The sequence below is a fragment of the Juglans microcarpa x Juglans regia genome, chromosome 1D (assembly GCF_004785595.1).
Source record: "Juglans microcarpa x Juglans regia isolate MS1-56 chromosome 1D, Jm3101_v1.0, whole genome shotgun sequence".
In the NCBI taxonomy this organism is placed as follows: domain Eukaryota; kingdom Viridiplantae; phylum Streptophyta; class Magnoliopsida; order Fagales; family Juglandaceae; genus Juglans; species Juglans microcarpa x Juglans regia.
The window spans coordinates 35,026,730-35,041,360 of record NC_054594.1 but is presented as its reverse complement, the minus strand read 5'-3'; positions in this window follow the sequence as shown (position 1 = coordinate 35,041,360).

Genomic DNA, 14,631 nt, shown 5'->3' with positions numbered 1-14,631 from the left:
TGCATTGTCAGACTCAGTACATCAGGATAGGACTGATGGTACATTCGGTTACAGTAGACACATTTATCCTCTTGTGCGTGATGCTTTCCAGCAGAGAAATATTTCAGCCAGCTGGTGGATGTAGTGGAACACTTGCAGCCTCTGGTGGATGTAGTGGAACGCTTGCCTTAATATTCATTAGCATGATTTTGCACATACATATTATCCTTGTGTGAAATTGTTGACCTTATGTTATGTGAGCATGTAGAGAGAATCATAAAAAGGTTATGGTATCAACACACTTAGATGAAGGTTCTGAAGAGAGATGAACTTATTGCTCTCACAAATATCGAAATCACTCTACATATAAAAAGTAATAAGCTTTTCCTTCAATTTGGTTATTATCCACTGATAACCTGAATTTTTTTATATCCATAATCCTGCTCCACAAATTGAATTTATACACGCATGAATGCAGAGTTCACTTGGGAGTTATCACTCTTTTTTTTAATATAAGTAAAAGCAACAAATTATTATTAAAAGAGTACTAGGGGTGCATCCCATGCATATAGGCAGTTTACCAATTAGAACTCCTACCTAAGCTAAGGGAGGAGAACAAGGATTCAGAAAGTCTACATACAAGGAGAAGCAAATGTTATCGTGGCTGTTTTTCCAAACCTACCACTTAAAAAAAAAAGACACCTGTGCTCCTGCTTCAAATAAAGAACTAAAATAATATGTGGTTTCTGATAATAACTATTATTTACAAGTAGGGCTCAGGGCTAAAATCAAGCTGCTTGATTTTGTTTTGTTTTGTTTTATTTTATTTTTATTTTTGGAACAAGGATATTTCTTGTATTCATACTGCCCCAAAGTGTTGTCTCATTCTAGTGCAGAGTAAATCCTAGAAACTAGAGCTGTTCACCCTTCCTTAAAACAAGTTGTAAATTTTAGCTCTCATGTCGATCGATATTCAAAACTTCACCTAAATGACTAGGCTCCACCTCATGAAACCTAAATGACTTGGCTACACCTGATCATACCTCTAAGCTCAAGGTGCCAGGTGGTTGCTTAAGATTAATAAACAAATAACTTTCGAGCCAATTCATAATCGAATAGTAAGAAAATCAAGTGCCATAGGGTAAGGAGAGGTTGCAACTTGCATGTGGCTAGTAAGATGTATTTCCTTTGGGTTCAACAGTTTTTCACAATCATTTTAAAACATGATTGTGAAATATGTTGTAAAAAATATTGTGTTTTCTTATTTTTCATATAAATAATAGTAACAGGTATATATAGAGTTACTTATAAAAAAAAAGTAACAGGTATATATAGAGCTATCATAGTTTCTAAACTGTTGTCTTTTACTCAAGAAAAAGGAGTGGTGGCAAAAATTAAAATTTTCCATAATTGTATCGTTTGCTTGGCTTGTAAGGATTCTCATGTACTCATCAATATCTGAAAGTGGATAATCAAAGCTTTACACGTTTTCTAGAGATGTTTATTTTGTTTTTTTAATTTTAGATGCATATACATTCCAAACTGATATGTGCCACTTTCTTTCTTATCACATGGTCATGCCTGTAGCCTTACTACTTGCGGTCGAGATCATCGTCATCATCTCGACAGGTAACATTTTTTTCATTTATTGTGTACAACATGTATCTTTGTACTAAAATGTTAGTATTTCTCATTTCCTTCCCATGTAGCCTTACTGTGAATGACTGGGAAAATATTGAACATTAGCTATTTCTTATCTTTACCCTATAAACATGTTATCTATCACATCTAAGATTATGGGTTCTAATACACATCTTGTATACGAATTAAACCTCAATCTATTTAAATGCAAGTGTTGAGGTTTATTTTTGAACATCTTTTAGCTCCATATGGATGAGCCGAATGAAAACATACGTGATCGGCTATTGTGGGATGAGGAGATGGAGGATGTCCTTGTTGATACCATCATGAATAGACTGAGGGGTGAGAGGATCACCCACAGCGACCATGTTCAGCTTGCTGAACGATTGTCTAACTATGGACTGAAGAATTTTAACTCTGAGCAAGTAAAAGGAAAGATTGCACGCCTTAAACGAAGGTAGAGAGAATTTATGGATTTGATGAAGCAAACAGGATTGGGCTGGGATCCAGACAGGAAGGCCCCAGTGGCAGGCGAGGAACACTGGGCAAACGCAATCAGGGTACACAACTGTGAAAAATATTTTAGGTAAGAAACTCATTCAAGCATTTTAAGACTGATGAATGCCCAAAATATGAAGAGTTGTGTGCAATCTTTGGCTGTGCAGTTGCAACGGGGACATTCCATCAGGCATTGACCGACCCGGCCCAACCAGCAACGAGGAGGACCTGCTTGACGAGGAGCTGCGAAACCATGGCTGGCCAGAGCCAGATGATCAAGGGGGGCCATCGTAGCCAACTCCTATGGACGGATCCACGCAATTAGGGAGACCTTTCTTTGCCTCATGCAGTAGTGGATCTCGTCGACGCCAGAGGGGAGGGCCTTCCCAGTTCCCTGCCATTGATGAGGCCTTTAGCAGAACCTTGGAGGCAATTGAGAAAAGTTCTAAGGCTAGGCGATTGGCTGCTAAGGAGTGGAGGTCCTTGAAGCGCAGAAAATCGAACAACATGGAGATTGATGCTGCGATCGATATGCAGATGCGTTGCTTTCGATTGCTTGACGAAGTTGAACCTCGCTTGCCTTTTGAGCAATGGAACAAGACCTTTAAATTATTATCAAAGAATCCGGGATTGCAGACCTCGTTCGTGGCAATCTTTGCAGAGTGCAGGAGTGAGTGGGCATGGAGTTTATAGCTCTTTTTTTTTATTGATGAAGGGATCGTTTTATCAAACAATAGGCATTTTTTTCATAACTTGGCATGGAGTTTAGTTGTATAACTTTGTGTCTGACATTTATCATACTTGATGCTTATGGTTATCATTTCTTTGATGTTTATTTAGGCATGAGCTAATTAGCTACTGTTACTTTGGATGAGCATTGTATAACATTTATTTCATTGAAGTTTTATGCTTGTAGATGATTATAGTTAATTGTTTTGTCTCTGACATATCCCTGCCATTTATGCAGTGATACCATTGAACTTTCACATACATTTTCTTATTATTATTAGTGTATTGATAATTTTGTTAACGCACACGCAATGAGTTTATTCAGAATGGCTGATGATGACTTCCTAGACGAAAATGCCCCTTGGCTAGGAGATGGAGATGATGATGCAATGGATGAGATGAACATAATTATATGATGTGGATGATAATGCAAAATGCTGGAACTCGAATCCCAATGCCCCAACACAATATAGGTCTTCGGGGGGATCAATATATTCAAGCGGTTTTGAATAGGAACCCTCGTACCTACCTTGAAATGTTTTGCATGGAAGTTTCCACATTCCGTCATGTATGCAATGTGTTACGGGGAACAATGATTATGAAGTCTACAAAAAGGACCTTGATGGAGGAATCATTAGTTATATTCTGCCTTCTTGTTAGTCATGTACAAGGTCAACGTGTCATTGGGGATCGCTTCCAATATTCAAGTGAGACTATTAACCGTCACATAAAAACGGTTATGCGAGCGCTGCATGAGTTAGGGAGGACTGTGATTAGGCCAACACACAACTGGGGTACATCCTTAGATTTTGGGAAATCCTCATAAAATTATCCATGGTTTGAGGTAATGACTTCCCAACTTTTAAACGTTTGTATTCAATTTTTTTTGTTTAATTAAAATATATATAATTGTTCTGATTGAGATACGTTATATGATAATGATTTTGCAGAAATGTATTGGGGCAATGGACGACACAATGGTCTTAGTTGTGGCACCCGGTAATGTATGTAACGCATATAGAAATCGATATGACCGCATTGCACAAAACGTCTTGTGTGCTTATGACTTCAATATGAAGTTTGTATATGTGTATACTTGGTAGGTGGGCATAACCCACGATACACAAGTTTTCATGGATGCATTGAGTCGAAAAGAATCAATTCTCATAGCCAGAAGACGATAAATTTTATTTACAAAAATAAATATAAAACCTTGTCTTTTGAAATTTTGTAAGTGTATTTATTTCGCAAATCACTGATTCAGGTTGATTTAAAATGTGGTTATGTTATTATTATCTTGTCGATGCAGTTTATCCATGTCAAAATGTTTTTGCTGCCTTATCCACGAGAGAGATATCACCGATCAGATCGTTATAATGTGCATCGCTTTCGGGGATATAAAGACTATTTCAACTAACGTCATGTTTCTCTACGAAACGTTATTGAATGCACATTTTTTTTGTTGAAAATGTGGATTCAAATTTTGAAAGTCATGCCTCGATATCACCCCATCAGGTAAGGCATGATCGTTACTGCATGTTGTACACTACAGAACATGATTAAAATGGTAACGCCTAACGATGAGTTCATTTAGAGTGTATTGAATTATCGGCCTTCAATGCAACATATGCCAGCAAATGATGATATGGGTAAATCATCTCATGTGGTGGACATGTCTAATGAATCGCCCAAGTAATGGCGGTAATAAGGAATGTGATTGCGTTACCGATGTGGGCACATCAGACTAGCCAAAGAATTATGAGACATATTATAATTTATAATTATATTTTAAATTTTGGGAGTAAAAAGATTTCGGAAATTTGTTAAAGACATGTAAGCATGTTTCTGATATAACTTATAACGGTGACAATAGAAAGGTAAACCCTTTGTGAGCTCTGAAATTCTTAGAACTTCCTTTTACGTATCATTTTCGTTTTCAACGCTAGGGCTCACCCATGGTGGCGCCCTCACCCCCACCAGTGGCTTCGACGCTGCCAGGGGGATCTAATCAGGGTGATAAGGGTAAGAAGACCTTTGCGCAAATGATTAGGAGGCAGGAGACGTTTTCTTTCAAGCTTCCCATGTGGTATCCGGTGGATGTGAATGGTGAACCATGATTCGTTTCCACGGATTTTGAAATGTCAAAAGTAGTAGATGATTTTCGGTATGCTTTGGTATTAAAGTTTTCACGCTACAGGCCATCCATTGATAAGATACGGATGAACGTGATTAAGTCTCAGGGTCTGATGGTGGGTGCCGATCATAAGTTTTATGGATGATTTTCACGTGCTCATCCAGATGCAGTCTGAGGGTGATTTTATGCATGCTTGGGCGTGCAAGGGTCGTGTAATTGATGGGTGTGTTTTCCAATTATTCAAATGGACCAAGGAGTTTGATCTACATGTAAAACCTTCGCTGGTGCCCCAATGGATTTTCTTACCTGGTTTGCCTCTACACATGTATAGAGCCGATTGTTTACAAATCTTAGCCACAAGATTTGGCCAGTACTTGGGCACAAACAATGCAATAGTCAATAAAACGAGGGCCACGAGTGCACGAATGTGTGTGGAGGTGGATTTAAAGGAGGAACATGTTCAAGGTTTCCCGATTGTCGTTTCAGCAAACAAAACCATATGGCAGGAGGCACGTTATGAAAAGATTGGATTTTATTGCACCAAGTGTTGCCGACAAGGGCATACGAAAGTAGTTTGTAGGTTGGGGGAGAATTGGCGTGTGTGGGGGGAGCAGGTGGCCGTGTTCAGAAAAAGATTCAGCAAGTATGGAAAGGAAAATCAAGTGCAGAAAGAAAATCTAGTGAAGACAAAAAAATAACAGGGGATGGGAAATCTAGTGAGGAAGAAAAAACAAGGGAAAAGGAGAGAGAAAGATAAGGTGATTGAAAGTCTGGTTTTGACTATTTCTGGGCAGGATACAGAAGGACCATCCGTAAAAGAAAATGCTTTGGTTTTGGTTGGGGAGGGGAGTTCGGAGAAACTGGATACAGAGTTGTTGATGCAGCATCAGACAGAACAAAATTTCATGGTTATGGTTGAGGGTCAGACGCTAATGTCAAAGGAAGACGTTGTTGATGTGGCTTCGGAAGGCAATGGGCCAATAATGCAAGAGACAGGTTTTACACCTTGACTTATAGGAGGGTGTAGTGTAGAGCGGTGTGATATAGGGAGTCTAATGGTGGAATTGTTGCCAGTGGGGGAGGGACCATTTTTCGAGGGGAGCCAAGCAGTACTGATTTCAGAACTTCTAGAATTGGAATGCAGGGCTAACGTAGTGCCTGGAAATGTTGTAGTCGTGGGGGAGGACAGACAAGTTTTATTTTTAGATAATGAGGAGGAAGTTGCTCCAAAACCTCTGATCCTAAACAAACACTACAGTTCAGATTTTGAGAGTAACCAGTCAAGTCAAAAGCAAAGAGACACTCGGTGAGACAGTCACAACGGGTTTTATCCCGACCCTCTAAACTTAATTTATAATTGATATAACTGTTTAGTGTGGAATTTAAGCGGGATAGGTAGTTCCAAAATTAGATTAAAAACTTTAATTAAGAAGTATGGAGTTGATATTGTTGGGATTTTGGAGCCTTTTGCTGCGATTGATAAAATGCATGTTTTCGCTTATTTGTTAGGGTTACCGAATTTTTGTACCAATGCAGAGGAAGAGGGCAAAATATGGATTTTTTTGAGTGAAAATTGTGATTGGGAGGTGCTGTCTAAGACGAATCAATCCATTTCTGGGTGGATTCAGATGGGCGGAGACAAGCTCTTAATTTCTTTTATCTACGCGAAGTGTAGTAGTATGGAGCATAGAGTTTTATGGCAGAGTTTAGCGAGTGTGGTTGAAAATGAATCCACTAGGATTGTTGTAGGGGATTTTAATATTATTCGAGACAATAGTAAGGGGGTTGGTGGTAACCACGGCCGATTTCTTCTATGGATGATTTTAATAATTGCCTTGACTATTGTTGATTACTGGATCTCCAGGTAGTGGGACGTCGGTTATCTTGGTGCAATGGCCACGAGGGTCAGATGAGAAATTTGGGCTAGACTAGATAGAGCCCTCGTCAATATCCATTTCACCAATCGTTTTCCAATGTTTTCTTTGAATATCTAAAAAAGAAGACATCGGAACACTGTCCTATGCTCATTTCCTTCAAAAAACATGTGGTTAGCTATGGTCCTCATCCTTTTCGCTTCCAAAATATGTGGACTACTCATGCAGATTTTAAAACTTGTGTGAAAGACGATAAGAAGAAACCTACTCAGGCAATGGGTCTTTTACGTTCAGCAGAAAAGTTGAAGAAAACAAAGATAGCGCTCTGAGCTTGGAATCAACAAGTCTTTAGGCATGGTGGGCAAAATATTAAAGAGTTAGAAGAGAGATTGGAGGTTTTAGAGAGTCATCTTCAAGGTGGCCACAATCATGAAGTCAAATTTTATTTTTTGGTTACTAAACTTGAATTGGATATCTGGGAATAAAGGGAAGAGACCAGACTTGCTCAATTGGCTACAAAGAAGTGGCTTACATAAGGAGATTAGGATACAAAATTTTTCCATACGGTGGTTAACCAACGAAAGAAAAATAAGATCATTTCTTACATGCAACTTGAGAATGATATCATTTTGGAGTTGCTGGAATAGGTTCATAATGGGGCTTTAAATTATTTCCAGCAATTTCTTTCTACTCATTCTAATGTTGAACAAGTGGATCTTTCTTCACTTATTCAGTGTTCGATCTTTGAGGATAACAATGTGGCTCTTAGTAGGGCGCCGTTTGAGGCTGAGATTTATGATGCACTGAAGTCTCTCCCGAAAGATAGTTCACCTGGAGCTGATGGTTTTGGCTCGGGTTTCTATCTATGTTGTTGGGATTTAATAAATGACAATGTCATCGATGCAACTAAAGATTTCTTTTCAGGTTCTACACTGCCTAGATTTTACACGGCTTCTTTTTTGGTGTTGATCCTGAAGGTAGATGATTCCAAGAGTTTTGACAAGTTTCGTCTGATAAGCCTTTGCTCAGTTACGTATAAAATTCTCTCTAAGGTTCTCGTGCATCGAATGAAGCCATTTTTACCTTAGTTGATCTCACCTGAACGATGAGCTTTTATTCCAGGTCGTATCATTTTTGAAAATATTACTTTGGCGCAGGAATTAGTTCAGTCAATGAATAAGAAAACAAAGGGTGGAAACATTATGGTGAAGATTGATATGGCTAAAGCTTACAACCGTTTGGACTGGAATTTTTTGCGAAATGTTTTAACTTCCTTTGGGTTTTCGGCGCAGGTTTGTAATATGGTGTGGGACTGTGTTCAGTCACCGTAGTTCTCCATTATGATGAATGGTACTTACAAAGGTTTTTTCCAACCGTCTCGGGATCTACAACAGGGGGATTCGCTTTTCCCATATTTATTTATTATTATGGAGGAGGTTTTGTCTAGTCTACTATGCAAGAATTTTGAAGCAGGTCAAATTGGAGGAATACGAAAAATGGTCAAGGCAATTAATCAACAGAGAGAAGTTGACGTTTTTCTTCTCAAAATATTTTCCAGAAGTTTGGCGTCGTAATCTCATGCAATTAATTGGTTTTATGGAAGCAAGTTCCTAGTCACTTATTTGGGAGTCCCTCTAGTATCTGATAGGCTTACTTCAAGGGAATCAGAGCCACTTATTGAGAAATTTCGGAGAAAAGTAGTTGGTTGGAAATTAAATTTGCTATCTCAAGGTGGTCGACTTACACTCCTCAAACATGTTCTGTCATGTATGGCCACACACCTTCCGTCGGTGTTAAATGTGCCGCTCAAGGTGGTTAATAAATTAAACTCATTACTCTCAATTTTTTTTCTGGGGAGAATCAAATGGAAAGCAAAGGATGAAATTGTGTGCTTGGAATCGTCTTTGTAAACCTTATAAGGAATGGGGTATTGGCCTGAGGAACTTTCATGAAGTGCAGAGATCGCTCCACATGAAATTTGCGTGGAGATTGCTAACGGTGGATAACCACTGGACCCAGTTTTTCCGAGCAAAATATTTAAAACATGGTCACATTTTAATGGCTGAGGCTAGACGGATAGCATCTCGTTTCTGGAAGTCTATTATGAAGGTTATGCCTGAGGTAGCAGAGAATGTCACACTGAAAGTGAGGGAGGGAAACTCTTCGTCTTGGTTCGATCGATGGTTGGCAAGTGGTCCTCTTGCTGCCAATCGGGACATTGTGCATGTGGAATTAAAAATTAAGGACGTCTGGGTAGATGGAACATGGGATGAGAATTTCCTTGTTGAGCTTCTCGGGAGTGAAAAAGCAGAGGAAGTGCTGCATGAAATGTGGCTGGGAAGATTGGAGAAGACATGACCATATGGAAACTAGTAGGATCTGGAGTATTTACGTCGGCCTTGACGTGGGAAGTCATTCGTATAAAAGGAACTGAGTAGATGGGCTTGGATTGGATTTGGCACCACCTCCTTCCAAAAGAAAGTTTCTGTCTGTGTGTGGAAAGCTCACTTTAAGGGGTTATCTTTGGACTCTCGGGTACAAGCACTAGGAATACCTCTGGTTTCTTAGTGTGATTGCTACATGCAAGGTCACTCTGAGGATTTAAACCATGTATTATGTACGAGTAGTATAGCAGAAGAAGTTTGGAAGATGGCTGCCATCAATCTGGGGATGAATTATGTGGCTGGGATGTCTTGGTGGGCGACTATTTTGCAATGGTTCAACTTAGCAAAGAAATCGAGCCATAAGGGAATTTTGCTTGGAATCATTCCGTCTATTATCACATGGCGTCTTTGGATGCGAAGATGTCAGGCACGAATGGAAAATAAACATGAATCGACATTGGAGGTTTGGATGACAGTAAAAATTTGGCTATGGAAGATCTTATCTCTCGTGGTGAAACATTGGCCTCTGTCGTATAGAGATGAGAGTATACTTCGGGCTCTTGAAATTTCTTGTGTTGGCCGTGTTCAGCCTAGACCAAGACTTGTTTATTGGGAAAAACCGGATATAGAATGGGTCAAGCTGAATGTAGATAGGAGTTGTCGTGGCAACCCGAGGAGGTGTGGTGGAGGTGGCATCATTCGCAACCATCATGGTAATTTCAAATGGGCTTTCTCTTCTTTTTTAAGGCAGTGTACGAACAATGAGGCTAAATTAAGGGCTTTAATTCATGGTATTTCCTTATGTAAAGAGTTGGGCTTCAATCAATTTGTTATTGAGAGTGATTCCAGTTTGGTGGTCTCTTGGCTAGCTTCTCGCAAGTGCACGGCTTGGTACTTATGGGATTATTGGGAGGAACTCTTGGTCTCATTGAGGGATGTGTATTTCACAATTCAACATCAATTTCAAGAAGGGAATAATGTGACGGATTTCCTCGCTCAAAGGGGAGAGGAAGGTCATAATCATACGTTTGTTGATTTAAGTTCTTTGCCTTGTAGCCTGATAGGTATTCTTAGGTTGGACAAGGCTAGTCTTCCTCATGTTAGATTGTAGTTTTTTTTTTTTTTTTTTTTTGTGGTTTAGTTTGTTTTACTTTGGTTGGACACAAGAGATGGTTTTAGTGCCTTATTTGTAAATCTCTAGTGTCGTTCTTGTTACCACGGTATTCTTCCGTCATAAGTGAGGACTATTAATAAATTGAGACGATGTCACTATTGGACATGTGGCCTCCGGCTGTTCTAAAAAAAATGTAAGCATGTTTCTGAATTGTGTATTTAACATTAACCAATTGAAAAATTACCATGTATAGTTTTTGGGAAAAACATGCACTACTTATTGATATTTCAAAATATTAAAATCTAGTAATATTTTATGACAATTCACAATCTATGGATCTTTTCATATGTTAAAAAAGAATGCATTAGTATCATTTGTTCAGAAATATTGTGAAATTGTGGGCCTTCTTTTTGGAATAGAAATGCGTAAATTATAATATAAATAAGAAGAGGTTTTTGTATATCTGAATAATTTCATAAAAATAAATTATTATAATACATTATTTTTCAAATATGTTCAAAACTATTTATGCCGGAAAACAATTTCATAATTACTAGCGTAATCTTCTTTCAATTTTCCTTTACTATGTACGAAATTTATTTACACATTATTATAAAGTCCAAACGAATTCTTGGACATTATTTAGTAATTTATGCTATTTTTTGTTTATATTTTAATGATTTATACATTAAAATATAAAATCAACAAATTTTCTATTTAAATAGTGTAATTTTCTATTTATGCTTAGGAGATTACTTTTTCTTTATTTTTTCAGATTTTTCTCCACTACTAAAGTAATTTGGGTAATTTTTATCCATAAATTTGAAATAAATAAAATAATTAAAATATATATTCATCATTATACAAATATATAATCCATTAAATGGGGCCCACCATATCTCCCTTCCCAAAAAAGATAAAAAATCTCATCTCATCTTTACATCTAAACATATATCATGGGATCCACAAACTTTTCAAATCCATCATAAATTCTCAATTCATAAATCTTAATACTATTTACAAAATTTTCATAAATTCTCATCTTATCTCACCTACCAAACCTAATACCTGCAGATTTGGGAGCTGAGGTGAGAATTTTGTGTTTTGTTTGAAAGTTTAAAATATTATGTTTGAATATTATTATTATTTTAGGATTTGAAAAAGTTGAATTAAGATTTGAAAAAGTTGAATTGTTTATTATATTTTGTATAAGATTTGAAAAATGTGTAATAATGAGATAAGATGATATGAGAGTTTTATGTTTTGTCTTGTGCCCTAAACCAGGTTTGGGGGTGAGATGAGAATTTGCAAGGAAACCAAATTTTCGGCATGGGATTCGAAATAGCAGCGCTACAAACCAAACACAACGTACAAAAATATCCAAATCTTGAGATCAATACTCAGATCTCCTTCCGTCAAATGCTCACAGATAAAACCAGAGACATCGTATAAAAAGGTATGCCATTTTTATACGTTGTGAACTCTATCTCTATCTCTCCTTTGAGCTTCTCTCTCTCTTGGAGTCACCTTAATCTGAAGAAGCAAAAAAATGGGAGTCATCATTGACAGCTATGTTCGAGAACAGAATCTCACCCTATACATTTTCATCTTCATCTCCGGCCTCATTTCCATATTTCTCTTCCCTCACGCATCCAATAACAATAGCTCCATTAAAACAAAACATTAAAAGTGATAAAATTGTGTATCAAAGGATTTGAAAATTTGAAATGGGATATAAACAGTTTTGAAAATAGAGCATATAATCTACCATTTTGATAAAACAGTTTTGAATAACTAAAAGAAATTGATGAATAAAGAGGAATGGGCAGTGCGGCGTGGTAGGTCTGGAAGGTAGCTGCTACGATAGGGCTAGCGACTACGTGTTAGGGACCTCGTCTAGTCCCTAAACACTATGTTGTCCTCACCTGGGTTCTCTTTGTGATGACCGATTGTCTTAGCCTCCTGTTTGTTCTTTGATCAATAATAGCAATGATGGGTCCTTAGGTTAATAGAGGTTTGGTGTTTAGTGATGGTATTATATATGATGATGATGATGAAAAAGGTGAACTAAATGATGATCTCAAAGGCTTGAGATAGGAGGCACGGCTTAAATGTGAGCTTTTAGGATTGGCGCTACTTGTGTTGTGTTTTAAGGTTTGAATGATAAGTGAGGCTAGGGTTTGGATGGAAGAATGGTTCCTAAATTATTGGAGGTAATTTAGGAGAGGATGGATTCGATTATGGTCAAAGGATATTGATTGATTAGATGAATGAGAGAGTATAAGAGAGTTCCGAGAATTTAGGATCTCAATATAGGAAGTATGACCCGTTTGCAAAGGATGGGAATAATTGGGTATGGGAAGGAAATAAGGATTCCTAAGTTTAGGAATCCTAATATGGCAAGTAGGGTTTTTGGTTATAGTTAAAGAAATTGGAAGAATGGTGTTTTAGGGTTATAGCAGAATATGGTAAGTGTGGAATGCACAATTGTGGGCATATGGTGTGTTTGGGGAGATGGAATGTATGCGAGAAAATATAGATGAACAAGATGTAAAATATATAAATACTCAAGAATTTTGAATGAACACAATGATAAACAAATCAACTTCAATTCACGAATTGTACAAAGTTGAAAGGAAACTTCATATATTGGATAAAATGAATCACATCTATTTACGAATTGCAAGGTAATGGTCATTTCCTTGGGATTCACAAATTTCACCCAAGTAGCCAAGTGCATAAGCACCGACAATATGATCTCAAAAACAATGTAAACGTCTTCTAGGGAAATTGTCAAAAAATGTAATCTAAATGACTAAGGGTTCTATTTTATAGAGATTAAGAAGTGGAAATCTCCAATATCCCTAGAAATATAATTAAATAAAATAAATAAAGATAATAAAATAATAAGGTCTTGCATGGCCAATGTGGCCCGTGACATGCAATGGCTCATGGATGGCCAGTGTGCATCATGGCCCACGGTTGGGCTGGTTTGGCTCATGTCTGATGGTGGGCATGGCATGGTGTCTTGCTTGGCCTGCTGATGGGTATGGCATAGTGTCATGCATTGGCTTGCTAGTGGGCAGGGCCTGGCGTCGTGCGTGGCTTGCTAATGGGCATGGCATGGTGCCATGCATTGGCCTACTAGTGGGCATGGCGAGGTGCCATGCATTGGCTCGACATGGCCCAGGCAGGTGGCCTGGGCGTTGATGTTGCAAGGCATGGGCTGGTGTCATGCGCTAAATCCTGGTGGGCATGCCATTAACTCGCCTGCAAGGCATAGGCTGGAGTTGTGCGCTGGATGGCATGCCACTAACCTAACTGGCATGCTGCTGTGGGCGCTAAGGGTTGTCAAGGGCATGTCATGGCAGGGCTGTTAGGCGATAGGGGTTGTTAAGGGCATCTACTGTCATGGCATGCCTGCTGGATGCTGGGGGCTGTCAAGGGCATGTTAGGGCTGGTGTCGTGGCATGCCTGCTGGGCTGCCTTGGGTGTGTCAGTGAGGTTGTCCTGGCATGTTAGCGACAATGTCCAGGGCTTGCCTTGGCATGTCACTGGGCATGTCAGGGGGCTGTCTTGGCATATCAATGATAGTGTCAAGGGGTTGTCTTAGCATGTCAAGGACAGTATCGAGGCGTAGCCTGGGGCCACTTTCCTAGGGGTTTTGACAATACGGTGGGGTGCGCTGGTCTATTATGAATCTCCTCCACTGGTCAAAGGCTTTCGGCATGTGGCAAGGTGGCAACTGTTTTCTGTCGAAGGGATTTTGTTGGAGCCACCATAAGGTTTTACATTCCAAGTGGGATTTCTGTAACTGCTCCAAATGCCCTTGCTATGGTGCAACCAGGTTTAGGCTTCATCTTTATGCAATGCTGAAGTGTCATCTTATTATTGGTGTCCGATAAACTCCTTTTATAGAATAGACCAGTCCAAAAGGGAACTAATAATTTTAAAGTATGATTCTCCAATTTATCATAGGATACATATTGTTAAACAATTCTTCTAGGTACAAGCGGGCTGGCACACCAACCCGCGTACCAATTAATCTTTTAAAGTTGTTGTTAGTTGTATTAAAAAAAAAATGAAAAAAAGAGCAAAACACGATAGAATCTCAAAGAACTTAAATGAAGCGGACGATAGAAATATCAAGAAAACACGATCTTGCACATCAAAAAGAACACATAGCGATGGTCTTCTTCCCTATGTTCTCTGTAAGAGAACAATTCTTCTATGCACAAGCAAGTTGGCGCCCTTTATACACATTCGTCCAATCCCCAC